The sequence below is a fragment of the Callithrix jacchus genome, chromosome 2, assembly GCF_049354715.1.
Source record: "Callithrix jacchus isolate 240 chromosome 2, calJac240_pri, whole genome shotgun sequence".
Lineage (NCBI taxonomy): Eukaryota > Metazoa > Chordata > Mammalia > Primates > Cebidae > Callithrix > Callithrix jacchus.
In genome coordinates this window covers 200,348,569-200,375,395 of record NC_133503.1, presented here as the reverse complement: position 1 = coordinate 200,375,395, position 26,827 = coordinate 200,348,569, and the positions used below count along the sequence as shown (strand labels likewise).

At 43.9% G+C, this 26,827-nt stretch overlaps 1 protein-coding gene across 3 annotated transcripts in view; it reads left to right on the top strand.

Moving 5' to 3' along the window:
• ICE1 (interactor of little elongation complex ELL subunit 1) overlaps positions 1-26,827 on the top strand; it is a 171,254-nt gene that overhangs the window by 96,974 nt on the left and 47,453 nt on the right. The window lies entirely within an intron of this gene.

The following is a 26,827-nucleotide window of genomic DNA, read 5'->3' as shown; positions in this document are numbered from 1 at the left end:
AGCCCAGAATTTCATATCCAGCCAAACTAAGCTTCACAACTGAAGGAAAAATAAAATCTTTTATGAACAAGCAAGTACTCAGAGATTTTATTACCACCAGGCCTGCTTTACAAGAGCTTCTGAAAGAAGCATTACACGTAGAAAGAAACAACCAGTAGTAGCCTTTCTAAAAATATACCAAAAAGTAAAGAGCATCAACATAAAGAAGAATTTACATCAATGAATGGATAAAACAGCCAGTTAACATCAAATGGCAGTAATCCTAAATTTAAAAGACTAAATCCCCCAATCAAAAGATACAGCCAAAACCCAATGGCATGTTACATTCAGACTCATTTCACATGCAAGGATACACAAAGACTCAAAATAAAGGGATGGAGAAAAATTAGCCAACTAAATGGAGAGCAAAAATAAATAAATAAATAAATAAATAAATAAATAAATAAATAAATAAATAAATAAAAAAAAGCAGGAGTTGCAATTCTCGCATCTGATAAAATAGATTTTAAAGCAACAAAGATACAGTGGTAAAAGGATCAGTGCAACAACAAGAGCTAATGATCCTAACACCCAGATACATAGAGACTTAGACTCAATGAGACAGAAAATTAATAAGGATATCCAGGACCTCAAACTCAGATCTGGAACAAGTAAACTTAATAAATATTTATAGAGCTCTCCACTGTAAATATACAAAATATACATTCTTGTCAATACCACATCACACCTACTCATAGGTTTAAATGAAATATTGATCGGCCATTATTAATACCCATTTTTAGAATAAAGCAACATTTCCCTTCTCTCTCCCTCTTTTTCTTCCTCTTTCTTCCTCTCCTTCACTCCTCTTTTTTCCTTTCCCTCTCAAGAAAGAAAGAAAGAAAAAAATGTGGCAAAGAATAAAGAGGAATATTGATAGAAATGAAAGGTCTAACATTCATAGAATTAATGTTCCCATAGCTGAGAAAACAGAGTCAATGACAGTCTTAAAAGAGATAATGGTTGAGGATTTTCTTTTTAAAAAAATATTTACCCATGTTTATTTTATTTCATTTTTAAAACTTTTATTTTAGGTTCAGGGGTTCAGGTTTGTTACAGAGGTAAACTCGTTTTGTGGGGTTTGTTGTACAGAGTATTTCACCACCAAGGCACTAAGCCTCGTACCCAAGAGTTATTTTTCCTGATCCTCTCCCTCCTCCCACCCTCCAAGAGTTATCTTTCCTGATCCTCTCCCTCCTCCCACCCTCCAAGAGTTATCTTTCCTGATCCTCTCCCTCCTCCCACCCTCCAAGAGTTATTTTTCCTGATCCTCTCCCTCCTCCCACCCTCCAAGAGTTATCTTTCCTGATTCTCTCCCTCCTCCCACCCTCCAAGAGTTATTTTTCCTGATCCTCTCCCTCCTCCCACCCTCCAAGAGTTATCTTTCCTGATCCTCTCCCTCCTCCCACCCTCCAAGAGTTATCTTTCCTGATCCTCTCCCTCCTCCCACCCTCCAAGAGTTATTTTTCCTGATCCTCTCCCTCCTCCCACCCTCCAAGAGTTATTTTTCCTGATCCTCTCCCTCCTCCCACCCTCCACTCTTCGGTAAGCTCCAGTGTGTGTTGCTTCCTTATTTGTGTTCATGAGTTCTTATCATTTATCACCCATTTATAAGTCAGAACAGCCAATATTTGGTTTTCTGTTCCTGCATTAGTTTGCTAAAGATAACGGCCTCCAGCTGCAACCATGTTCCTGCAAATGATACGATCTTGTTCCATTTTATGCCTGAATAGTATTTATTCCATGATGTATGCACACCACATTTTCTTTATCCAGTCTGCCATTGATGGGCATTTTGGTTGCTTCCATGTCTTTGCTCTGTTGAATAGTGCTGCAGTGAACATATGCGTGCATGTGTCTTTACGGGAACTATTTGTATTCCTTTGAGTATATACCCAGTAATGGGATTGCTGGGTCAAATATCAGTTCTGTTTTTAGCTCTAAGGAATCACCAAACTGCTTTTCCCAATAGTTGAATAATTTACACTCCCACCAACAGTGTGTAAGCATTCCTTTTGCTCCACAACTTCACCAGCATTTATTTTTTGACTTTTTAATAATAACCATTCTGACCGATAGGAGATAATTATCTCTCTGTGGTTTTGATGTGCATTTCTGTAATGATCAGTGATGTTGAGCTTTTTTTTTTTCATATGCTTGTTAGTCTCACATATGTCTTCTTTTGAAAAGTATCAGTTTATGTCCTTTGCCCACTTTTTACTGTGGTTTTTTTTTCATGTAAATTTGTTTTAAGTTCCTTAGAGATGCTAGATATTAGACTTTTGTCAGGTGCCTAGTTTGCAAATATTTTCTCCTATCCTGTAGGATGTCTGTTTACTTTTTTGATAGTTTCTTTTGCTGTGCAGAAGCTCTTAAGTGTCATTAGATCTCATTTGTCGATTTTTGCTTTTGTTGCGATTGCTTTTGGTGCCTTCATCATGCAACCTTTGCCGGTTCCTATATCCAGAATGGTATTGCCTAGGTTGTCTTTCAGGGCTTTGACGGTTTAGGTTTTACATTTAAGTCTTTAATCCATCTTGAGTTAATTTTTGTACATGGTGTAAGGAAGGGTTCTGGCTTCATTCTTCTGCATATGGCTAACCTGTTATTCCAGCACCATTTATTGAATAGGGAGTCCTTTCTCCATTGCCCGTTTATGTAAATCTGGTTGCAGATCAGATGGCTGTAGGTGTGTGCCTTACTTCTGAGCTCTCTACTCTGTTCCATTGCTCTTTCTTTCTTTCTTTCTCTTTCTTTCTTTCTTCTGAGCTCTCTACTCTGTTCCATTGCTTGCTTGCTTGCTTGCTTGCTTTTCTTTCTCTTTCTTTCTTTCTTTCTTCTGAGCTCTCTACTCTGTTCCATTGCTCTATGTTTGTTTGTTTGTTTCTGCTTTTTCTTTTCTTTCTTTCTTTCTCTTTTTTTTTCTGAGCTCTCTATTCCATTGGTCTATGCTGTTTTGGTTACTGAAAAATGGCTGAGAATTTTCTAAAACCAATGCAAGACATAAATTCCCAGACACAGGAAGCTCCTTAGTAATTATCACTTTGTGATATTTATCGAGCTGTATACCTCTCAACTCTGATTTTCCTACATGTAGGTCATGCCATAATAAATTATTAAAAATAAACCACTGCAAAGCACTGGAAAATGAAAAAACTAATGGTGAGTGATAAAAACAAAGTGATTCAAAGTGGTATGCATGATACAATGGCACAGAAGCTCTAGGGCAGATGCAGGATATAATGGCTATATGTCAAATGCTTTTTTTTTTTTTTTTTTTTTTTTTTTGAGACAGAGTCTTGCTCTGTAGCCCAGGCAGGAGTGCGGTGGTGCTATCATGGCTCACTGCAGCTTCAAACACCTGAGCTTAAGCAATCCTCTGCCTCGGCCTCCAGAGCAGCTGGGACTACAGACAGGCATGGGCCACCATGCCTGGCTAATTTTTTTTTTTCTTTAAATTTTGTAGAGATGGGGGTCTTGCAGTGTTGAGCAGGCTTGTTTTGAACTCCTGGCCTCAAGTGATCTCCCAGCTTCGGCCTCCCAAAGTGCTGGGATTACAGGCATGAGCCACAGTGCCTGGCCTAAAATGCAATTCCTTATCAAGTAGTAGAAAGATTAATGACCTTCGAGTCAGCTAGATTGAGTTTTAAATCCCAAATAGGTATCTCACTAGCTCCGTGACCTTGGTCAAGCAACTTAACTCATTTTCTTATCTTAAAGAAAGGATAATACTTCACAACCAGTACACTGAACTCCCTTGTTCCTCTCTGCATCTCACTTCCTTGGCAAGGCCCCAGTCCTCTGGCCACGCTGCCCCTTCCCCTATGCAGCGAGAGTCTGGACAGAATACCATTGCACTGACTCTACTCCTATTAAATTTATGACCACTGACCTCAAATGGGCCCTGAGGGATTCCTGGCTGTCATGTCACACATACAGATCACCGTCTCACACCTTCTCCTCTCTCTCTCTTGAAACTGCGTCAACTCTTCCTTCAATCTTATATCAGCTGATTTCTTTGCTTCTTCTGTTTCATGGAGGAAATCAGAGTGATCAGAAAAGAATCGCTGCAAGCTTCCTCCCCGCCATCCACCCACCTCCCCCAGCTGTGCCGACTCCTCCGCTTCCTCTCCTCTTACTGAGGATAAATCCTATTCCTTCTCAGCTTCTCAAGGACATCACTTGGGTCATTCTCCCCTCTCTCCTTCGAGATCAATTTCTCCCTCCCTATTGGGTCATTTCCATCAGCAGATGAACATGTCATTATTTCTTTCTGTGTTACAAAATGACCTTCCTTTCTTTCCACTTTTCTCTGCAGCAGCTGCCCTCGTTTTGCTCTGAAGTAACTCAGATCACTTTGTTCCTTTGTTCCTGCTGCTCCTGGGATTGCTGGTCAAGGTCACAGGTGATAGACCCCAGGTTATATCCAGGAGTTAGTTCTGAGTGTTCCTCTTACCCCCAGAAGCACTGCCCATGGCAGGTCCTTCTTTTTTGTGAAATATCCTTTTTACTTGGCTTCACAACGCACACTGTCTTTTCTCCCACCTCCCTGGATTCCTATTCGGTTTCCTTGGCAGGGGTTCCTTCTCTGTTTTCTTTAAACCTTGATATGCCTCAGGTTCTATCCTTGATACCATTCTTTCTCTATCCATGCTTGAAGTCTCTTGGTTTTTTGTTTTTGTTTTTGTTTTTGTTTTTGTTTTTTGAGACGGAGTTTCGCTCTTGTTACCCAGGCTGGAGTGCAATGGCACGATCTCAGCTCACCGCAACCTCCGCCTCCTGGGTTCAGGCAATTCTCCTGCCTCAGCCTCCTGAGTAGCTGGGATTACAGGCGTGCACCACCATGCCCAGCTAATTTTCTGTATTTTTAGTAGAGATGGGGTTTCACCTTGTTGACCAGGATGGTCTCAATCTCTTGACCTCGTGATCCACCTGCCTCGGCCTCCCAAAGTGCTGGGATTACAGGCTTAAGCCACTGTGCCCGGCCAGTCTCTTGGTTTTAAAAATCCTAAGTTTGCTGCTGCTTCTCAATTTACATATCTAGCCATGATCAACATCCAGAACTCCGGACTACTGTATCTAATTCCTATGCAGCGTCTTCACTTGCGAGCCTGACGGGCATCTGAAATTCGCTCTGTTCGGAATCTAACTCCTGATATCCTCTTGCAACCTATGCTTCTTGCTCCTGTTATCACAGTAAATGGCAGCTCCATCCTTCCAGCAGTCCAGGGTCAAGACTGTGGAGTGACTGCTCAGTGCTGACTCTCACCCTCCCTATCCTAGTCCTCAGTATATCCTGAGCGCTGTACCCCTAACCAGTATCCCGAACCCAGCGACTCCTCCCCTGGCCCACCTCTACAGCCCTGGGCTGAGCAAGCATTTCTGTCACTTAGGCGTGTGCAGCGCCAGCCCCTTGCTCCCCACCCATTTTCAGCCCAGCAGCCAGAAGAGTGTTAAAACATAAACCAGGTCATGCCCTTCCTTGCCTGTCGAACCTCTGCATTTCCTGTCTCACTAGGAATGAATGCAGAAGTTCTAACGTTGAACCACAATGCTCCACAGTCCCCATGCCCTCCCTCACTTCATCCTCTGTGACCTTTCCCTGCCTGACTCTGCTTCAGCTACTCCAGCCCTGAGTCTCCCTGCTGGTCCTTTACCCTGCCAGCTCCATGTGTGTCTTGGGACCTGGTCTCCACTCTCCCATCTGCCCAGGATGCACCCCTGACACAGCAGCATGGCCGCCTCTACCCACTTCTCCTTCTGTCTCCACGGAGCCTCCCCTCCCAGTGATACTTCCCTGTGTACTGGTTCTCTTTCCCTGCTTGACTTTTCTCCTGCCCATCTTCACCGTGTAAATACACGACGGACGTTTAAATGTATGTTGTTCATCATCTCCCCTCTCCTGCTAGAGCAAGAAATTTGTCAGGGTGGGTGTCTCCCCTGGTTGGCTGCCTCCCCTGGTTGGCTGCAGACTGGAATTCCAGGGAGAGTGCAGCACACAGCAGCTGCTCGGGGACTGTGTTGACAGATGAAGGGTGGCTACAAAGTCCTGGCTATAGAAGGCACCCATGGGTTCCGTCTTCTCTGCTCTCCATTGCTCCTCACAGCCCACCCATGGAAGCTGGCTACCTTGGGCCACAGTGACTGATGGTTCTGACTCAGTGCTTCCCCAATCCCAACCCCAGCAAGAAGTGTGGTGAGCAACAGTGTCCACCCTGTGTCGTGGCAGCAGTGGCTCTGTGGGGACATCGGGGGATCAGTGTCAGCACTCAGTGGCCGAGCTGGGACACTAATAGCCAAATTGGCAAATCAAGAAATGAAGCATGTGCCCCTCTGGCTGCTGAGCAGGGGCTCCTTGACTGCCAGCATCGTTCTCCTCACCCAAGGCAGTGACCCAGGCTGTGACATCCAGACCCAGGCTGTGACATCGAGGGCTTACCTCCAACAACATCAGAGTGGCTGGGGCCATGGAACCTGCCTGATGTGACCCTTGGGCATGGGCCTGCGCCCTCTGCAGGAGAAAATCCCTCCTCCACTCTATGCCCAGGACTGCTACCGACCCCCTGACCCCTCCACACAGTGGGCCTTTGTTTGTCCACATTGGAAGCAAAGCCTGCTTTGGTCTACATGGACATTTTCTAGTTAAAAGTTTAATGAGCCTCAAGGTCCCACAATTAAACATAGTCTACCCTCTTCATTTCACCTGCAGGAAACTCAGGCTCAGAGAGGTGACAAGGTGCCCAAGGCGAGGAGGACCCACAGAGCTTGGCTTCAATGCCCAGGCAACTATCTTTGCCATGTCCTTAGGGTGCTGCTCCTGGCTGTCTCCCTGATCTTTCTAGAAAGCAGGGGCATGCAGTATGGGTGGTGTGAGGTACAGGTCTCGAGAAGCTGATGGCAACTTCAGCACCACTGAACCTGCCACAGGAGCCACCTCCTTACCCTGCCTGAACTGGCAGGGGTTTGAGGCTCAGCGTGCTGAGACCATGCCATCACCAGCACCTGGGGCCAGCAACCAGCGTGCAGCCCAGCAAGCCAAAGCTCCAGCTGTATTCCTGGGCCCCCACTTGCAGCTCTGGGGCGGGCTGGATCCACTTCCCTCAATCAGAGCCGGCTTCTGCGGCAGCCTTGCCTGCCTTAGAGAGGCTTGGCTAGTGGCACATGCTCCACGCATGGGGCAAGGAGAAGGGTTTGCAGCTGACATGGCAGCTCTTTTACTAACTGAACATTGTGGCTGTTGGAAACAATGCTGATGGGAAGTGCCCAAAGGTGGCCATGTTTAGGGGATTAAGGTGTAGAAGGCATTGCGTGAACACTGCAGGATCAGAGTTGGCTGCAAGCCTCAGCTCTGCCCTTTACCTCCTTGTCGGGCCCTGAGGGGCTCACTCCACGTTGCCAAGGGGCTCTCTCCACCCTGCCAAGGGGCTCACTCCACCCTGCCGAGGAGCTCTCTCCACCGTGCCGAGGGGCTCTCTCCACCTTGCCGAGGGACTCTCTCCACCTTGCTGAACTGCAATTTCTTCATTTGCAACAGGTGATGACAGACGCACCTCCAGGCTGTCGTGAGGTTTCACCAACCTGACCAAAGTGTGTGCTCAGAATTTTGTGACATTACCCTGCAGTCACGAACACTTAATCACTGGAAGCTGATTTTTTATTTATTATTGCATATTGGCAAACACTCTCCCTTTAACCAAATTTTAGGCAAGTGCCTCTGAGCCTTCGTTTCCATCAGCGCTGTTCCCAGGCTGCCTTGCCAGTCTTAACGAAGAACCCTGCTAAGCCAGCCCTTCAGTGATACCTGACCCCGCCCCCCCACACCCCCTCACATTCAGCAAGGATCCAGGTGAGCTGGCTTAGCAGGTACTCCCTACCCTGACGTCTCCTCTTACTAATTTCCATCCATGAGCTGACCACCACTGCTCCTTGGCCACAGGGCCCCACCTGCTTTTGTATTTGGAGCGGAGCTTCCTCTCTATGGAAGTCTCCCTTCCCCGGTTGCATCAGCACTGAACAGGATCTGTCCTTAGCCCCGAGGCCAGTGTCTAGCTCTGTTTCTCCTTGACAAATGCCACATCCTGCTTTCTCTTCAGTTGTTCTTCCAGGAAATTCTGTGCACACTGGAAACACCATAGAAGCACAAATTAGGGGAAAAGAGAAAAGAGAGAGGTGGGCGGCCTTCCGGATTCTCAAGGGAGCAAACAGGGCTTGTCCTGGATGGCTGTTCATGTTGCATGGTCATCTGAATACTGTACACAGTTTGGGCTTTGCACAGGGCGGCCTCAGGGGCAGCCTTCTGTCTGAGCCTGGAGTCTCCTTCAGGATGATGGGAGGCGGGGATGGTGGGAGGTTTTTGTATTTGGAGCTGATGTTGCCTGGATTAAGGCAATTAAACATTAAACTGGAAGCCAGGAGCCAAGGGCTCTTCCCCAGAGCCTTTACCCACCCCGACAGCCCCTGGATTGCACAGTCCTGGCCTCCAGAACTGCAAGAAGATACGTTTCTGCAGTGTTAGCCTCTCAGTTTATGGAACTTTGTTCTAGCAGCAGCAGGGAACTAACACATTTAGCTTGGAACAGCAGAGGAAAGACATGAAAGGAGGAAGGCGTGGGGGTTCTGGGAAGCCAAATGCACAGCAAGGCTGTGTTCAAGGCTGAATGAAGACGGCTGAGGGAGAGAGAGAAACTGTGGGGAGAAGAGGGAGACGTATGGAGGTGATAACAGAGGCAGCGGTGCCCTGAGACACGAGGTGAAAATTCCAGAATCTGCATTAAATGCCATATACCATCAGTAAAGGACGTCCCTGGCCTTTGGACATTCAGGCTTGATGATGAAAGACACACAGCTTTCCAGAAGCCCTCTTGAGAAGAAGAGGAAGGCTTCCATGCCGAGGTTGACAGAACGCTGGAGCTGCACAGCAGAAGGAAACAGCGTCTGTCAGTTCCGACGCCCCAGTGACCTCCCTTGAGGGTGTGTTGTTTAATGCACTGCCACAGCTTCTTCCATTCGCAGATTCACAGGGCAATCAGATGCTCCGCTTGTGGATTCCCGGAAGGGAGCTGAGTCTGTGGAACCCATTCTCTAGATGACTAAGGGGCTTTGGATTAGTTTCATAGGACTGATTAACAAAGTGCCACAAACTTTATGGTTTAAAACCACAGAAATGGTGTTTTCTCACAGTTTTGGAGCTTGTAAGTCCAAATCAAGGTGTGGGCAGAGCTGTCCTCTCTCTGAAGGCTCCAGGGGAGGGCTTCTTGCCTCTTCCTGTTTTGGGGTCGCTGGTGGTTCACGGAATTCCTTGGCTTGTAGACACATCACTCCCATCTCTCTGTCTCTGTCCACATGTGGTATTCTTCTCTGTGTCTCTGTGTCTGTTTTCTCTTTTTATTAGGACCAGTCATTGGGTTAGGACCCAGCCTAATGCCACATAACCCTATCTCAACTAGATACATCTGCAAAGACCCTATTTAAAAACAAGATTTTATCCTGAGGTTCTTGGTGGACAAGAATTTCAGGGAGACACTCTTCAGCCTAGAAGAGACCCCGTAAATATTTAACTTCTCAAGTTCATGTCCTGAGTCTTGACACCCCTGTGCTCTGCTCACCTTGCTGGTCTTATTTGTCCATTTTGTAATTAAGACTTCCTTAAGTGTCGGAGGTAGTAGAGGCCTTGTAAAAGGGGTGTTTCTCCTGTGCTATTCCACCCCGTGCCTACCTTTCCTACCATGGACAAAGGCCGAACTGAAAATTGCCTTTCACTTGTTAAAAGAAAAAAGACTTTACCTTAAGGCATTAATGGTTTTGCTGGTAAGAGCCACTTGAAAATGGTAAAATGTGAGTATACACCTAGAAGTGGGAAAAAAGAGAGAATGGTAAAACAACTAAAGAAATGGCACAGTTAAGTCTGTATGCACACAAACCATTTTGAAAAAATAAAATTATTCATGAGCAATCAATTACTTGGAAATACGGGGCTTTTTGGTCTCATTGGGTGCATAAATCACATTAGAAACCCAGTGACAATACATGTTTTCTATACATTATCTGTCTTTTATAAAGTCATGAGACCTCATTGGTCACAGGAGTAGAGAAAAAACGAAGTCATGAAACCTGAATATTTTAGGAACTTGAACGTTTTTTCTTAGCAACGTCACTGAACAGATAATCTCTCTCCCCTGCTCAGTATGAAAAATGTGCTGGCTCTGCTCCGCTCCGCCTGGAATGGAGTTTCTCTCTGGGCACTTGTCTTTCAGGTTTCTCCCTGAGAGCACGCACAGAGACTGGCGTGTTCCTTATTGTTTTTTTTAAGCACCATTGTTAATTTGCCTCTAACATCCACTGCTGTTGTATTGGATCTACTAGGTGCCGGCCACTTAAGCCTTTACGTGTGGGTGAAACGTCTTCTCTGACAGAAGGAAAAACTACCACATCAACTCTGCAGATGTTGGGTCTTGCTATTCTATTCATCCTGTTGTGTTTTCCTGTTTTAGTCATTGTTTTGTGTGTGTTTCTCCTACAGATGTGTTCTCATGTTTATACTGTAAAACCAAATCTTTTCTTGGCAGCTTCAGAGCTTGGTGGTCCAGCATTCGGCATCACCCAGCGTTGCCGTCAGGGACTGTGTGACAATGGTGGTTCCTTCATCCCAGCAGGCTTTGTCCTTGCCTTTCTTTTCTTTACTGATTCAAAAAGACAGAGCTATTCAAGTATTTTATTGTGAAATTAGGAACATATAGCTTACTTTTCAAGAATGTTCTCTTTTCTAAGGAATGTAAGATTAAGGCGCATACATCTGCAGTCTGTAAAAGGCCTTGAGGATACATCTTTTCAATAAAAAGATTGTCTTTTTATTTTCTTTGATTAAAAACAGCAGCACTCCCTGCTGCCAAATAACTCACCTGGGTTTCCTCTCACTCATCACTATCAATAAGCGGAACAGGCATGCATCACGATGAGCTTCATTCAAAACATCAAGGCAGTCTCAAAAAGGCTCCCTGTGGGGTGGGAGTGAGATCACTGACAGCCAGTTTCTCAACATCTTTATTCTCAGCCATCTGGTCAGACTGCCTCCTGGGAGGAGGGGGCCCTCCTGCTCTGTATCCCTTGAGCTTATAGCCACGCATCCAGGCTTGTCCATGGTGAGTCTGGATCATGAGCTGCACAGTTACGGTTGACATGCATCCCTGCCATTTCGTGTGGTCAGACGGAGTACATGCCACTTTACCAGAACCTCTCTGATGGGCATGGTCAGGTGCATTGTGTTTCAAAGGTCTCGGTGGAATATTCAGGGGTGTGGGAGTTAAAATATTTTTAACAAAGAAGACAGAAGGAATCTACCAGTTCCAGAAAGCTGCTGTTAATGGTGGTAGTGATGATAATGTTGGTGTTGATGGTGATGGCACTATTGGCAGCGATGGTGGAGAGGATGATAATGATGGTGGTGGTGATGATAATTTTGGTAGTGAAGACAGTGATGGTGATAATGGTGATGATGATGATGGTAATAGTGATGGTGATGATGAAGAGAATGGTGGTGATGGTAACAGACAATGATGGTGATGGCGATGGTTCTATCATTTATGGAGTTTACTCTGTTTGAGATGCCTCTCTCTAATTTAATGTAAGCTTCAAGTCCTGGGGTACAGTTACTATTATTAGTGTAATTTGAAGACCTGGGAACTCTCCTGGGTGGAGTCTCACTCTTCTTATTTGGGACAGTTCTTTTGGTAAAGCCATCATATGGCTTCTTGGAAGGGCCCTGCCCTTCCAAGGTTTCCTTTCCTTGCATGTGTAGGGGTGAATTCAGGACTCCATCTGAAACACATGATCCCAGGAGGTACAGAGGTTGAGACTGAAGATAAAAATATTTAGGGGTGGGTGAGAGTAGATATTAATAGAAAATGGCTTAGTGTCCCAGCCTTTGCCAGCCTGACAGTGCCTTATGCAACCAAAGTAAATGGGCATTCTCAGAATTACTGGTGAAGACTGATGCAAGAATAACATTGCTGATCACACCTGTACTGTGTTCTGAACTGGGCAGAGCTTCTCCTGACAGGCCAAAAGAAAAGAAAGAAGCACATGCTCAGGGCAGTGATTCTCCAGAAGACCTCAGCAGAACCAGTGCTACATATGCGCTCTCAGCCTAGAGCCGTGAGATGCATTCTGTCTCCTCATGTCACCTCTCTGAAGACATCCTCAGTGACTCAAGGTCTCAGAAATGCCTGATGTTGGATATCTTCTAAGAGAGTGTGAACCACCTCATTTCTCATCAGATCCCTGTTTTTCTGTGGTTCCTCCACTCCCATTCCCAATGAGAGTTCTGCATATACAACCACCTAAATTTTTTTTTAAATTTATGTAAAGACAACTATATAACTATAATATTTTAAGCTTTTAAAAATGATAAAATAGTCTATATTTTATCTTCCATATTAAAATATCTGCTAAAACTACATAGTTTAGTGGTTGACCTGGGTCTAAACTATAGATCTTTTGACTTCAAATTCCATGTGAGATGTTTTTCACTTCTCGGGAGCTGCCTTCATGTATACTTTAACATGGTCCTTCTCTGGAAGAGGTCAGGAGTTTCCCTTTTTGAAGTACCCAGGATTCTCTTATCAGGTGCTCATTTCTGGGCCAAAAGACGTACCTGGTGTGTGATTAAAATGTGGCAGGCCCTTGGTGAATGGCTTCAAGAAGGGCCTCTTTCCTCACTGTTAGCCTGCCCTTATTCCCGTAGAATAGCAGCATTTTTTATGCTCAAAATTCCATTTATTTCTTCCATAAACTTTTGTATCTTTTAGAACACCAAGCACAGGTACATAAACAGAATCTATTTTGAACCAAACATATCAAAATCTGGCCCAGAGGCTAAGTCGAGGTTCTCAAGGACCTTATTTCCAACTTCAGCTATCAAATTTAAAGTTCTTATGCTTTCAAGTTTGACATTTAAAAGTACACTATTTTTTTCTTTTTGGGGGTGAAATATAATACATGTACACAAAATGCACAAATCATAAATAACAGCCAATGAACTGTTGACACCTTAACATCCCTATTACGGATACTTAGACCAAAATACAGAACACTATCAGGACCCCAGAGTGTGGCTCAGGCTGCTTCCAAGCACTGTGACCCACCACGTGACTTCCAACATCTTAGATCAGCTTTGCGTGTTTTGAATTTTGAATAGGTGGACTCAGGTAGCATGATTCCGTCCTTACTTGCTTTTTTCATTCAGCTCCACTTGTGAGATTCTGTCACGTTGTAGCACATAGCTATGGTCTGTTCATTTTCATTGCTGCATGATAGTTTTGTTCATTTTCTGCCATTTATTTCCACATCCCACCACTGATAAACATTAAAATTGTTTTCAGCTGTTGGCTATTTTGAATAATGCTGCCACAGATATTCTCATACATGTCTCTCAGTGCATGTATTCATGCATTTCCTTTGGATATAGACCAAAGAGCATAATTATTGGGACATAAAGTCGGCATTCACTCAACATCAATAGATAAAATCAAACCATTTTTAATGCAGTTGTGCTTTTGCTTGTTACCATCAATCTTTCAATTTATCCATTTTGGATGGTGTGTCGTGGTATTCTATTGTGGCCTTAATAAAATATTTCCCTAGATGCCTAAAAAAAATTAAACACATTTTATGTGTTCATTAACCATTTATTTCGATGTGCTGTTTTGTGAAATATCTATTCAAGTTGTAGGGGAAGAATAATTCCCATAGGTGCTTAGCTGGAATGGACCCTATAACAAAAGGCAGATTAAAAAGAGAAAAACAAACACATGTGTATTTCACATGTACTCGGGAAGTGCCCAGGGAATGAGTAGTTCTCAAAGATGTGGCTTTTAATTTCAGCTTGCGTGGCATCTGCAACAAAGGACAGTACATTTTTCCAGCAGTGACAAGACAAAGGGACAGTCAGTCTGCCAGTCTCCAGAGAGGGCAACTTGGGGGAAGGCAGAGAACTGTCAGATAAAGGCGAGCTGGGGAGACTTGCCCATGCAGAATCCTCCGGGGCCATTTCCAGGCAGATAAGGGCCTATGTTGTTTTTAGTGGGTAACTTTTAGTTTCTCCTGGTAGAAGGGGTGGGCAGGAACCCCTTTGTCTTTGTAAGTGTTTGTCCTGCTTTTAGGCAAATAGAGCACAGAAAACTTCCCTGTATCTTTTTCTTAATCACCTTCAGCTCAACAACTCTTCGTATATTGGGGTGCCATATTCCGTTCTCCCACCAAGTCTCTTGCCTGTTTTTCTCTATAGGATTGTCTGCCTTTTTCTGTTGACCTCTAGGGTTTCTGGATGCTAGTCCTTTGGAGGTTGTCTGCGCTGTGAAGGTCTGTCGTTACTCCGTGGCTCACCTTATCTCTCCCTTGTTAGTGTGTTTTTTCATGAACACACTTTCTTAAATTTAACACAGCTCTGTTAGTCTTTTCATTTATACCTTTTCCAAGGTCATGAAGATATTCTATGTCATTCTCTAGAACTCTTTTTCTTTATGTTTCACAGGGAGGTCTATAATCCACCTGGAATTGATTTTCTGTCCTGTGATTCATTTACTTCCCTATGGTGTCAGCAGCATTTATTGGAGAGACCATTTTATCCTCGCTGTGTTTCTGCGCCACCTTCGTTATACAGCAAATGACCACATGGAGTTTCTAACGCCAGTTTTCCAAAGAGGTCATTTCATTTTTATAAAGTTGTTCTGTGTCAGTACCAGGGTGTCTTAGTTATGGTATAGTAAGTCTTGATATCTGGAAGACATTTCCTCCTCTTTGTTTATCTCCCTAACATTGCCCTTTTTATTGGATTGGTTAAGTATTTTTTTTATAATAATTATGTCATTTCTTAGTTGGTTCAGGCTGTGTAGTGAGCTTACCATTGACTGGATGACTTAAAAAGCAAACATTTGATTCTTACCGTTCTGGAGCCTGGAGTTCTGCAATCAGGCTGCCAGCATGGTTGGGTTTGGGGTGAGGGTCTTCTTCCTGGCTCACAGATGGCTACTTTCTTGCAGTGCCTTCACATGGCACTGACCTCACAGAGGGAGAGACTTGGGGGGGCAGGAGAGAGAGAGATTTGCTCCTTTTTTGTTTTTTTAAATTTTTTATTGCATTTTAGGTTTTGGGGTACATGAGCAGAACATGCATGACAGTTGCGTAGGTACACACATGGCAGTGTGTTTTGCTTCCTTTCTCCCCTTCACCCACATTTGGCATTTCTCCCCAGGCTATCCCTCCCCACCTCCCCCTCCCACTGGCCCTCCCCTTTTCCCCCCAATAGACCCCAGTGTTTAGTACTCCTCTCCCTGTGTCCATGTGTTCTCATTTTTCATCACCCGCCTATGAGTGAGAATATGCAGTGTTTCATTTTCTGTTCTTCTGTCAGTTTGCTGAGAATGATGTTCTCCAGATTCATCCATGTCCCTACAAATGACACAAACTCATCATTTCTGATTGCTGCATAATATTCCATGGTGTATATGTGCCACATTTTTCCAATCCAGTCTATCATCAATGGTCATTTTGGTTGATTCCAGGTCTTTGCTATTGTAAAGAGTGCTCCTTCTTATAAAAACACTAATCTCATCATGAGGCCTCCACCCTCCTGATCTAATCACCTCTCAGAGGGCCCGCCCCCTAGTACCATCTCACTGAAGATCACAGGAGGTTCAGGTGTTAACACAGACATTTTTCGGACACAGATATTCAGTCCATTACTCGGTTGTGATCATGCTAACAGAACTAACAGGTGTCCTTGATCTACAGAGTCAGCTAAGCAGCTTCACGCCTTTGCACTCGGTGCAGGAAATTCAGGCTGCTCTAACTCCGTTTAGCTTCCTACCACCTCATGTATTATTATTGCCATCAATCTTAATTCTGTATCATTCTTGTTTAACTCAGCAATTCTGTTTAGATTTATTCACATACGTCATGCGTCAGTTCTCTTTCTTCTCCAGGTTTCACGGGAGTCCTTTCCCCGCAGGTGAGTACACATTACACTTTCCTGAGCGTTTCCTTCAGTGTGACACCTTCTGTCAATTTTGTTTCTCCCATTGTGCCTTAATTTTACTTTCATCTTTGAGATATATTTTTCTAGAACTTAAATAAATTTAAAATCTTTTTTTTTAATTTGAAGATACCTTTTTATTCTCTTCTGGTTTTATGTCATTTCTAGTGAGACATTAGTTTTAAGTCTTACGGAGACCCCTCTGAAAGTAATTTACCATTTTTTCTCTGCTTGCTTTTTCTTTTGTTTTCAGGGACTTTTCCATCCTGTGTCTACCTGTGGTGTTTTGCATTTATCTTGTTTGCGGTTTGCAGAATTTCTTGAACATGTGGCTTGAGGGCTTCCATCAATTTTGGAAAATTATCTTTTTTTTGACTCCATTTTTCTCTTGTATTTCTGGAAATTCAGTTATAAGTAATGTAGACCTCACCATGTCTCTGCATGTCTTCTGTTCTTTCTGTAATTCTCATTACATTGTCTGGATTATTATTTCTGACTTATCTCAGTTTAATAATTTCATCTTTAGCTTTTTATAATTTTCTCTCAAATCCATTAACTTGCTGTCATTGAAGTTCTAGAACATCCACCTGGATAAAAAAAAAAACAGTTTCTAGCTCTCTATAGGAATTCTCAGTCTAGCCTTTATTTCCTTAAACGTGTTAGGCCTTGCTATTATTTTAAAGTCTGTGTCTGATAATGCCATTATCTGACTCACTTATGGGTCTACTGTTTCTATTTATTTTACATAATTTTTTCTTATCTCCTTATGCATAATAATGTTAGACTGGGCATAGGCAATGTATGTGAAAACCTGTAGAGCTAATTTGAGTCTCTGGATGATGCCATCTTTTTACATAGAGGGTTTCAGTTTGCTTCCCGAGGGTCACTAGGTTAGGAGAGTTCTAAGGCTGGGATTGCTTTGACTTCTCAGAAATCGGCATGGCTCAAAGCTTAGATACTGTGATTGTCTGAGAGTCAGTGTGTTTCTGGTTACTCTTAATTCTATGTTGTAACTCTCTGATGTCCCAACCTAAATTGTAGGTGTTTACCAGAGCCACCATCTGTACCTGAAGTGCCTTAAATTCCGGTCTCTGTCTCTGTCTCTGGGAGTCAGTCAAGGGCTCTGTTCATCTTTACCTGTTCTGCATCTTATTTCAGAATAAAGAGAAACTTTTAAGGGTAGAAGGGACCCACATGCCAGACACACCTGTCTATGTCTTATTTTTTCTCAGACCTTGACTGGGTAGCTTTTTATTGCTATATTAGTTTTCTGACACCTTTAAATACATTTTAACAATATTTTCTCGGATTTTCTTCTTGTTCACATTGGGGAGGATTTGTCTGATATTAGCAGAGGTGGAACTCATCTGTATAGCAATCTTAACTGCACATTAAATAAATCTGTTTCACAAGAATATTGTACATATGCATGGGAAAGTAATAGGACCCATCTATGTAGCTAAGGTCCCGAGACCCTGCCCCTCTCCCATCAGCCCTGTCCTCCATAGATGTGACCGTGCTAGAAAAGATAGTGCTCGCATAACAATGCCATCCTTTTGCCCTAAAATGTTCATGGCATTGTGACACCTGCCCCCTTTGTTGTTTTTCTGTTATTAACTGCCTATGAGATCAGCATGGAGACTGTCAGGCCTTAGACACCGTGTGGCCCACTGGCTGCTCCACCTTTGTTCAAACCTTCTTTAGAAACTGCCATCCTGGCCACCAGCACCCCTTCCACCTTGAAGCTGGCTTTCATGCACAGGTTCCATCCCAGCCCTCATCCAAGCCTGCCTTGACTGCATGCACGTGGCAGCTGATGACTGGAAACCATGCTGATTCTCTGTTACAGCCGTTATTTGCTGGGCCATTACCATGTGCCTGACACTGTCATTGAGTGCTTTCCTTACAGGTCTCGATTACTTCTCACACATTCAGCAATTTCATCTTTCTAGGTCCACTTTACAGATTAGGAAATAGCCCCAGGAGATTAATTTGGTGGCTCAAGATTATATAGGAACACTGTGGAGAAGCCCGGAAGTGGACTCAGGTTGGGCTGACTCCCAAACCTGTGCTTCTGAGCCTTGCACTTTACTGCTTTGCTTAAGCATTTTGTGCACAGAGAATCACCTCAGTTTCTACAAAAGACAATTTAAGGACAGAGAGGGATTCATGCACATGTATGGACAATGTCCCACACTATCTACTTTGATTTTATTTAATAGCACTTTAGCCAAGGAAACCCAAACATATTATCACCTGCAGGCAGACAAGTAGTACATGTTATAGACTTCCTTTACTGCTTTTTCTTTGTTTGGTTTCGGATTTCTTTTTGCCTGAAGATGGATGACTTCAAACAACCTGAATACATTTTACCTCTGTATATGTGTATATAGTCATGTACCATAGAATGACATTTGAGTCAACAAACCACATACATGAAAATGAGCTCATAAATTATAACATCGTCTTTTTACTGTACCTTTTCTGTGTTTGAATACACAAATGCTTACCATTGTGTTGCAGTTGCCCGTAGTACTCAGTACAGTCACCTGCTGTACAGGTTTGTAGCCCGGGAGTGATACACTGTTCCATGTAGCCGAGGTGTGTAGTGGGCTGTATGCATCAAAGTTTGTGTAAGTCCACTGTATGTTGTTCGCATGACACTGTATGTTGTTCACATGACACTGTATGTTGTTCGCATGACAATGAAATCGCCAAATGACGCACTTCTCAGAACTATCCCAGTGGTTAAGTAATGCATGACTGTGTATGTGTTGGGTAATTTTATGTGCCAATTTGGCTAGATCATGGTATGCAGTTTTTGTGACCAGGCCACAGCAACCAAAATGTTGCTCTGAGTCTATTTTTTAGATGTTATTAACATTTAATCAGTATTCCTGAAACTGTAAAACTACTAGAAGAAAATAGGGGAAAGCTTCACAATATTGTTCTGGGCAATAATTTTCTGGATATGATTCCAAAAACCCAGGTGACAAAAGTAAAAAATATAGATAAATGGGATTATAGCAAAGTAGAAGCTCCTGCAAAGCAAAGGGAGAAATGAGCCAAGTAAAGAGACAACCTTCAGTATGGGAGAAAATGTCTGTAAACTGTACGTCATCTGACAGAGTTAATATCCAAAACATACAAGGAATTCAAACGACTCAATAGCAAGAAAACAAAATCCTGATAAAAGAGTTGGCAAAGGACATGAACAGACAGGTATCCAAAGAAGACAGACAGATGGCCAGTAGATACAGGAAAAATGCTCAACACCACCAGTCATCAGGGGAATGCAAATTAAAGCCACCAGGAGCCATCATCTCAGACTCGTGAGTTCGGCTATAGGAAGAAAGATGAAAGATCACGAATGTTGGTGAGGACGCAGAGAAAAGAGAATTCTTGTACACTGTCAGTGCGGGTGTCAGTGAGTGCAGCCATTATGGAAAATAGGCATACATGGGCCTCAAAAAGCTAAAAATAGAACCACAGTGTGATTCAGCAATCTCATTTGTGGATATCTAGCCAAAAGACCTGAAATCAGGATCTAAAAGAGACATTTGCACTCCCGTATTCACTGCAGCCTTATTTACAGTAAGTGCAGGAAAGTGAATGGAGAGTTGCTGGTGAAAGGGTGCAAAGCTTCAGTTAGGCAGCAGGGGCACATTTTGAGATCTATTGTCCAGCAACGTGACTATTGTCAATAAAAATGTATTGGTATTTCAAAACAGCTGAGGGTAAATTTCAAACACATTACCATAAAAATGCTAAGTGAGATGTTGAATATGTTTATTAGCTTGATCGAATCATTCCACATAATATACATAAATCAAAACATCATATTGTACCCCATAAATGTATATAATTATGATTTGCCCATTAAAAATAAATTAATAAAAGCATTACATCAGTAGACTTTGAGAAAAGCAAATTACCCTCTATAATATGGGTGGGCCTCATTCAATCAGTGGAGGCCTTAGTTGAAAAAGACTTACCTCCCTCAGAAAAAGAGGGAATTCTCTTTTTCTCTTGCCTTTGGACTTGAGCTGCACCATCACCTCTTCCCTGGATTCCTTGCTTACTGGCTTGCCCTGCAAATTTCAGACTTGCCAGCCCTCGCAAATGAGTGAGGCAATTCCTCCTTAAATAAGTCTCTACCTCTATTTCTATATGTGTGTGTGTGTACGTGTGTGTATACACACATTACACAGCCTATTGGTCTGTTTCTGTGGAGAACCCTGCTTAATGTGTTTGTGTGAATAAGTATTTTATTTGTGAGTAGATTATTGAGTCTTAAGCCTTTGTAGACAACTCATATTTAATACGGCTCATGTCCTGGGGAAAAAATCTCTGTGAGCAGAACATGATTTGCTGTGGGCCATTAGAAACAGTGTTCTAGTGGCCCGCTATGGGACACTGCAACAGTTTTCCAAAATCTCAATGATAGTATTATTTTTAAATGGTCAAAAACACTCTATGGAGCACATGCAAGTATGCTGTAAATACAATGGTTTCTCAAGCAGTGTAGAAGAACTCTATGAACTCATGGAATCATGAAAAATTTAAGTGGAGAGAAAATCTTATGCTCTGGCACCAATACCTCTCATTTGGAACTAAGAAAATGGAGAACAAATTAGGGCTTGGGACTTACTCAAGACCTCTCTGGAGGAGACTTCATTTCTGAAGTTCCCAAAGTGTTCTGTGGGCCTGAAGTCTTCCTGTGTGATGGGAGATGCCCTGAGTGGCAAAGCCTCCCTGAGCAAGGCCTGCAGGGGCTCTGCTGGCTTTAGGAGTATGGAGGAGCAGCCCACAGATGGTGGCCACCTACTGCTGCAGGCTGTAGTGAAGACCAGGGGTGGTTGAGTGGATGAGGGTGGTCTGGATCCTTCAGTCACATCACTGTGGATTGAGGGTGTAGCATTAAGCAACATTTAACATTTTAGCTCCTAGCACTAAATATCTCATCATAAGAAAAAAAGAGAATGATTTAGAATTTATGCCACGGGCCGGGCTGGGTGGCTCAATCCCAGCACTTTGGGAGGCCGAGGCAGGTGGATCACAAGGTCAAGAGATCGAGACCATCCTGGTCAACAAGGTGAAACCCCGTCTCTACTAAAAATACAAAAATTAGCTGGGCATGGTGGTGCATGCCTGTAATCCCAGCTACTCGGGAGGCTGAGGCAGGAGAATTGCCTGAACCCAGGAGGCGGAGGTTGCAGTGAGCCGAGATCATGCCATCGCACTCCAGCCTGGGTAACAAGAGCGAAACTCCGTCTCAAAAAAAAAAAAAAAAAAAAAAAAAAATCATGCCATGATGTTTAACTATTGTTTGGATACATGAAAACCACTATTGGGAAAATAGCCATCTGTAGATGAATAATTAGTGTCTGCACTTACCATAAACAAAAATTCTGTTATAATTATGAACCCAAGGAATTCTTAGAGATGAGAAAAGGCCCCTGGATACGGAGGAAACTCACTGTTACTTGATGTCTTGTCTGGGTCATGCACTCTATATTAATGATTGCATGTTATTTTCATAAAAACTCAATAAATAGGTATTGTTACATCTGCTTGGACATTGTGAAACTTAAGCTCAACTGGTTTAAGGAATTCAGCCAGCTTCTTAGAGCTAGTGAAGGGAGCTCATTCCCACTCAACTTCAGGCATGCTAGGAGTAGGCCATCTACCATGTTTTTACTATCAGAGGGGTGGGGACACTTCTTATGTAAAGGACCAGACAGCACAGCATTTAGGCTTTGGGGACCATACAGTCTCAGCTTGGCTATCCAACACTGCCATTGTAACAAAAAAGCAGCCTCGTATGATGTAAGCGATATATCAGTGAGTGAGCGTGTGTTCCAGTAAAACTATTCATCAGAACAGGCGGCAGGATGAATGTGGTTCACCAGCTGCAGTTTGCTGACCCTAATCTATCATCTCTTCCTTGAGGATGGTTGAGTTAGTTGATGGGCTTTTATCTATCACTGTGTGAATATATATTATATCCATGTGAATGTTGGATAAACGCCAATCTCATGCCTGGTGACGCTGTCAGTGTCCAGTCAACACTGTTTGTAGTTGAGAATATGACGCTCTTACTCACTTAAGTCTTACACTGAACAGAATGCTTTTTGTATTAGTCCATTCTCACATTGCTATAAAGATACTAGCTGCAAGCTGTCAGTGGATCTACCTTTCTGGGGTCTAGGGGATGGTGGCCCTCTTCTCACGGCTCCACTAGGCAGTGCCCCAGTGGGGACTCTGTGTGGCAGCTCCAACCCCACACTTTCCTTCTGCACTGCCCTAGCAGACATTCTCCATGAGGGTTCTGCCCCTACAGCAGACTTCTGCCTAGCCATTCAGTTCCAAAGTCACTTCCACATTTTTAGATAACCCTTATAGCAGTGCCCTGCTCTGCTGGTACCAATTCTCTATTATTAGTCTGTTCTCACATTGCTATAAAGATACTACCTGAGACCGGATAATTTATAAATAAAAGAGGTTTCATTGACTCGCATTTCTGCATGGATTGGGAGACCTCAGGGAACTTACAGTCATGGTAGAAGGTGAAGGAGAAGCAAGCAAGCACCTTCTTCACATGATGGCAGGAGAGGGAAGGCGGAGCTGCCAGCCACTTAGTGAGAACTCACTCACTGTCGTGAGAACAGCACGGGGGAAACCATCCCTGTGATCCAATTACATCTCACTAGGTCTCTCCCCGGACACCTGCAGATTGCAATTGGAGGTGAGATTTGGGTGGGGACACAGAGCTGAACCGTACCACATTTCCCTCCAGTCGAGGCATCCTTTGGCCTTGCATTGGACTTCTTAGAATATGAAGTCACCCGAGTAGGGTTGCAAGTGTCTTTATCTTCAAAGCAATTTGTCTTTCAGATGCTCAGTGTGAGTTCTCTAGGGCTGAATTCTCACTGAATACCGGACAAGGATGGGGACGAAGTGCTCTTCTTACTGCCAACCGCTGGAGCTGTCATGATGGGCTGGGAGATGCCTGGTTTCACAATACAGAATGTGCAGCAAAATTAGACAGGCTGCCCAGGGGACACGACAGACAGGGATGGAAGCAGTATTTAAACAAATAGATGGACAGGATGGAACACTTGATCTTCGTCAACATCTCTTTAAAAGGCTGGGTGAAGAGGAAGCAGGGTCACCATCAGCACCCTCAGGCAGGCAGATTATGAAACTGAAGTTTCAGGCCCCTTCATGTGTTGGCTTTCGGACAAACATATTAAAAAAATATTTACCCTAGTTTGGCTGTTGTTTGTCTTTGGCATCAGACAAGAAAGAGGCTAATAGAAGAACAATGTTATTTTACTGTTGGGATGTGAGAAAACCAGCGAGCTCCCAAAATCATGTTTTATCCAGCTTGGATTTCCTTACACTCCGTGTCATGATGGTCCTTTGAAGCAAAATAGGATAGGCCATCCCTCAAGTCAAACCCTTGTGCATACATTGTTCTTAGTGACAAAAGGAGGCTCAGAGATTAATGTAGACCCTGATGTGCAGAACCAGCCACTGCCCTGGCAGGTGATTGGCATGCATCAGAGAGAGGATGCATGCAGCCCCTGCTTGTGGGGAAAGCCCACCTTTCCAGCTGTCTACAAGGTCCTGGTTGGTCTGACTTTGCTTTCTACAGCTGGAATTCTTGGATGTGAGGTGTGGATTCTTTTTTTTTCTTTTAGGTGGAGTCTTACTCTGTCACCCAGGCTGGAGTGCACATTTGATCTCGACTCACTGCAACTTCCACCTCCTGGTTTCAAGCAATTCTTATGCTTCAGCCTCCCAAGTAGTTGGGATTACATACAGTGCCACCATGCCTGGCTACTTTTGTATTTTTAATAGAAATGGGTTTTCACCATGTTGGCCAGGCTTGTTTCAAACTCCTGACCTTAAGTGATCTGGCTGCCTCGGCCTCCCAAAAGTGCTGGAATTACACTGCACCTGGCCTCGTTTTAACGGCAGGAAGTGGCAGTGTAATAAATATTTCCTATTCACAAGCCACTCCTTCAAGAAACCTTGCAAGTACATTGTAAATCATGGGGAAAAGTTCACCTTTCAATGCCTTCCGTTTTGAAGGAGACATCTATCTGGTTTAGGAGCTCTTCAGAAGATTTCTATAAGTAATACTGTCAGAACAAGAGAGTAAATAAAGTTATGTGCTAACACTGAACTCAGCAAGGCACAGTCCACAGAGGTGACTTGAGGTTGCTGTTAGTCAGGGGCTTTCAGAAGGAAAGCAGAACGGTTAGGGGCCATATGTCTGAGTACATGCATGCATTTGCATATATTATGTAGTTGGGGAGGTGTTAGGATTAAATGGTTTCTCCCCAAATTCTTATGTTGTAATTCTAACCCCCAGTACCTCAGAATGTGTCCTTATTTGGAAGCAGGATCATTGCAGGTCTGTGTTAAGATGAAGCCTTATGGGAGTAGGGTGGGCTCTTATTCAATATGACTGGTGTCCTGATAAATGGGGAATCTGGACACGGGTACATGGATACAGAGAGAGCGCTGTGTGAACATGAAGGCAGATACAACAGTGACACTTCCACCCAATGCTCTGCTAAGACAGCCCTGGTAAACTTGTCCAGGGCACTCCGTATATTATATACTCGTCTTTACATACATGTTATAGATATGTATGTGCGTCTGCAGCATACATGTGCATGTGCATTGAGTGTGTCTTCCAAATGTAAAAAGATCTGTCATGCCCCCACCCATACTCCAAAGTTCTTGTAGGCTTCCCTCTTCACAGGTCCAAGAGCATTCTGGGATCATAGGCAACCTGTATTAGTCTGTTTTCATGCTGTTGATAAAGACATATCTTTAAATAAAGACTGGGCAATTTACAAAAAAAAGAAAAAGAGGTTTATTGGACGTACAGTTCCACATGGCTGGGAAGACCTGAGGAGCAAATCACATCTTACATGGATAATGGCAGGCAAAGAGAGAGCATGTGCAGGGAAACTCCCACTTTTAAAACCATCAGATCTTGTGAGACCCATCCACTATAATGAGAACAGCATGGGAAAGACCCACCCTCATGATTCAGTCATCTCCCACCTGTGGGTCCCTCCCACAACATGTGGGAGTTACAGGAGCTACAAGGAAAGATTTGGGTGGGGACACAGAACCAAACCACATCACAACCCCAGGTGTTGCACTTGCCCCTCTTTTTCTCTTCCCATTTGATGCTGAAGGTGCCCCACTTTTACTTCTCAGTGGTCTGCTTTCCATCCTTTTGTCAGACCTGGAGATCCCTGGTGGGACATAAATAGACTCCTGGGTATGTACGTTGTCTTGTGCAGAGTCCTCAGGAACTCTGTTGACCACTGTCTTAATCAGTTAAGAAATGAATGTTTGTCACCAGGCTGCAGTGCAGTGGCATGATCTTGGCTCACTGAAACTTCTGATCCCTGGTTCAAATGATTTCCTGCCTCAGTCTCCTGAGTAGCTGGGATTACAGGCATGGATGACCATGCCCAGCTAATTTTTGTATTTTTAGTAGAGATGGGGTTTCACCATGTTGGCCAGGATAATCTTGTTCTCCTGACCTTGTGATCTGCCCAACTTAGGCTTCCAACGTGCTGGGATTACATGTGTGAGCCATTGTCTCAGAAAAAAAAAAAAGAAAAAAGAAAGTGAAAGTTTGATCCCCGTCATAAAAATATTCAGGTTCCTAAGGAGGAAGTAACATCAGGAACAGGAGCAATTTCCATCAGGAGGTATTTCTGTCCTCTCACTCCTCCCACCTTCCACCCTCCAGGAGGCCCCAGTGTGTGTTGCTTCCCTCTATGTGTCCATGTGTTCTCATCATTTGGCCCTTATTTATAGTGAAAATATGCAGTATTTGGTTTTCTGTTCCTGCATTAGTGTTCTAAAGATGATGGGCTCCAGCTCCGCCAATGTTCCTGCAAAGGGCATGATCTTGTTCTTTTTCATGGCTGCATAGTAGCCTATGGTATATATGTATCACATTTCTTTATCCAGTCTACCATGGATGGGTGTATGAAATACAAACAATCCCTGTTGTGTGCTCGTAATCAGGGGAGTCCCTAGTTAGAAACCAGTCCACATAACAGGAAGTGGGTGGCAGGTGAGTGAGCATTACTGCCTGAGCTCCACATGCTGTCAGATCAGCGGTGGCCTTACATTCTCATAGGAGCTCGAACCCCATTGTGAAATGTGCATGAAGGATCTAGGTTGTGCGTTCCTTGTGGAACAATTTTATCTTGAAACCATCCCCCCTTCTCTGTCCATGGAAAAACTGTCTTCCATGAAACTGGTTCCTTAGGCCAAAAAGGTTGGCGACCACTGTTCTTTTTTTTTTTGAGACCGAGTTTCACTTTTGTTACCCAGGCTGCAGTGCAATGGCGCGATCTCGGCTCACCGCAACCTCTGCCTCCTGGGTTCAGGCAATTCTCCTGCCTCAGCCTCTTGAGTAGCTGGGATTACAGGCACGCGCCACCATGCCCAGCTAATTTTTTGTATTTTTAGTAGAGACGGGGTTTCACCATGTTGACCAGGATGGTCTCGATCTCTTAACCTCATGATCCACCCACCTCGGCCTCCCAAAGTGCTGTGATTACAGGCTTGAGCCACCGCGCCCAGCCAAGGGACCACTGTTCTTAAGCATATGAGTCAGGCATTAATAGACTGCCTCTGCTTACATGACAGTGTCATCAGCACAGCGCAGGTGCAGTACCCAGCCCTCTATAACTCTGTGCGTATCCAGGT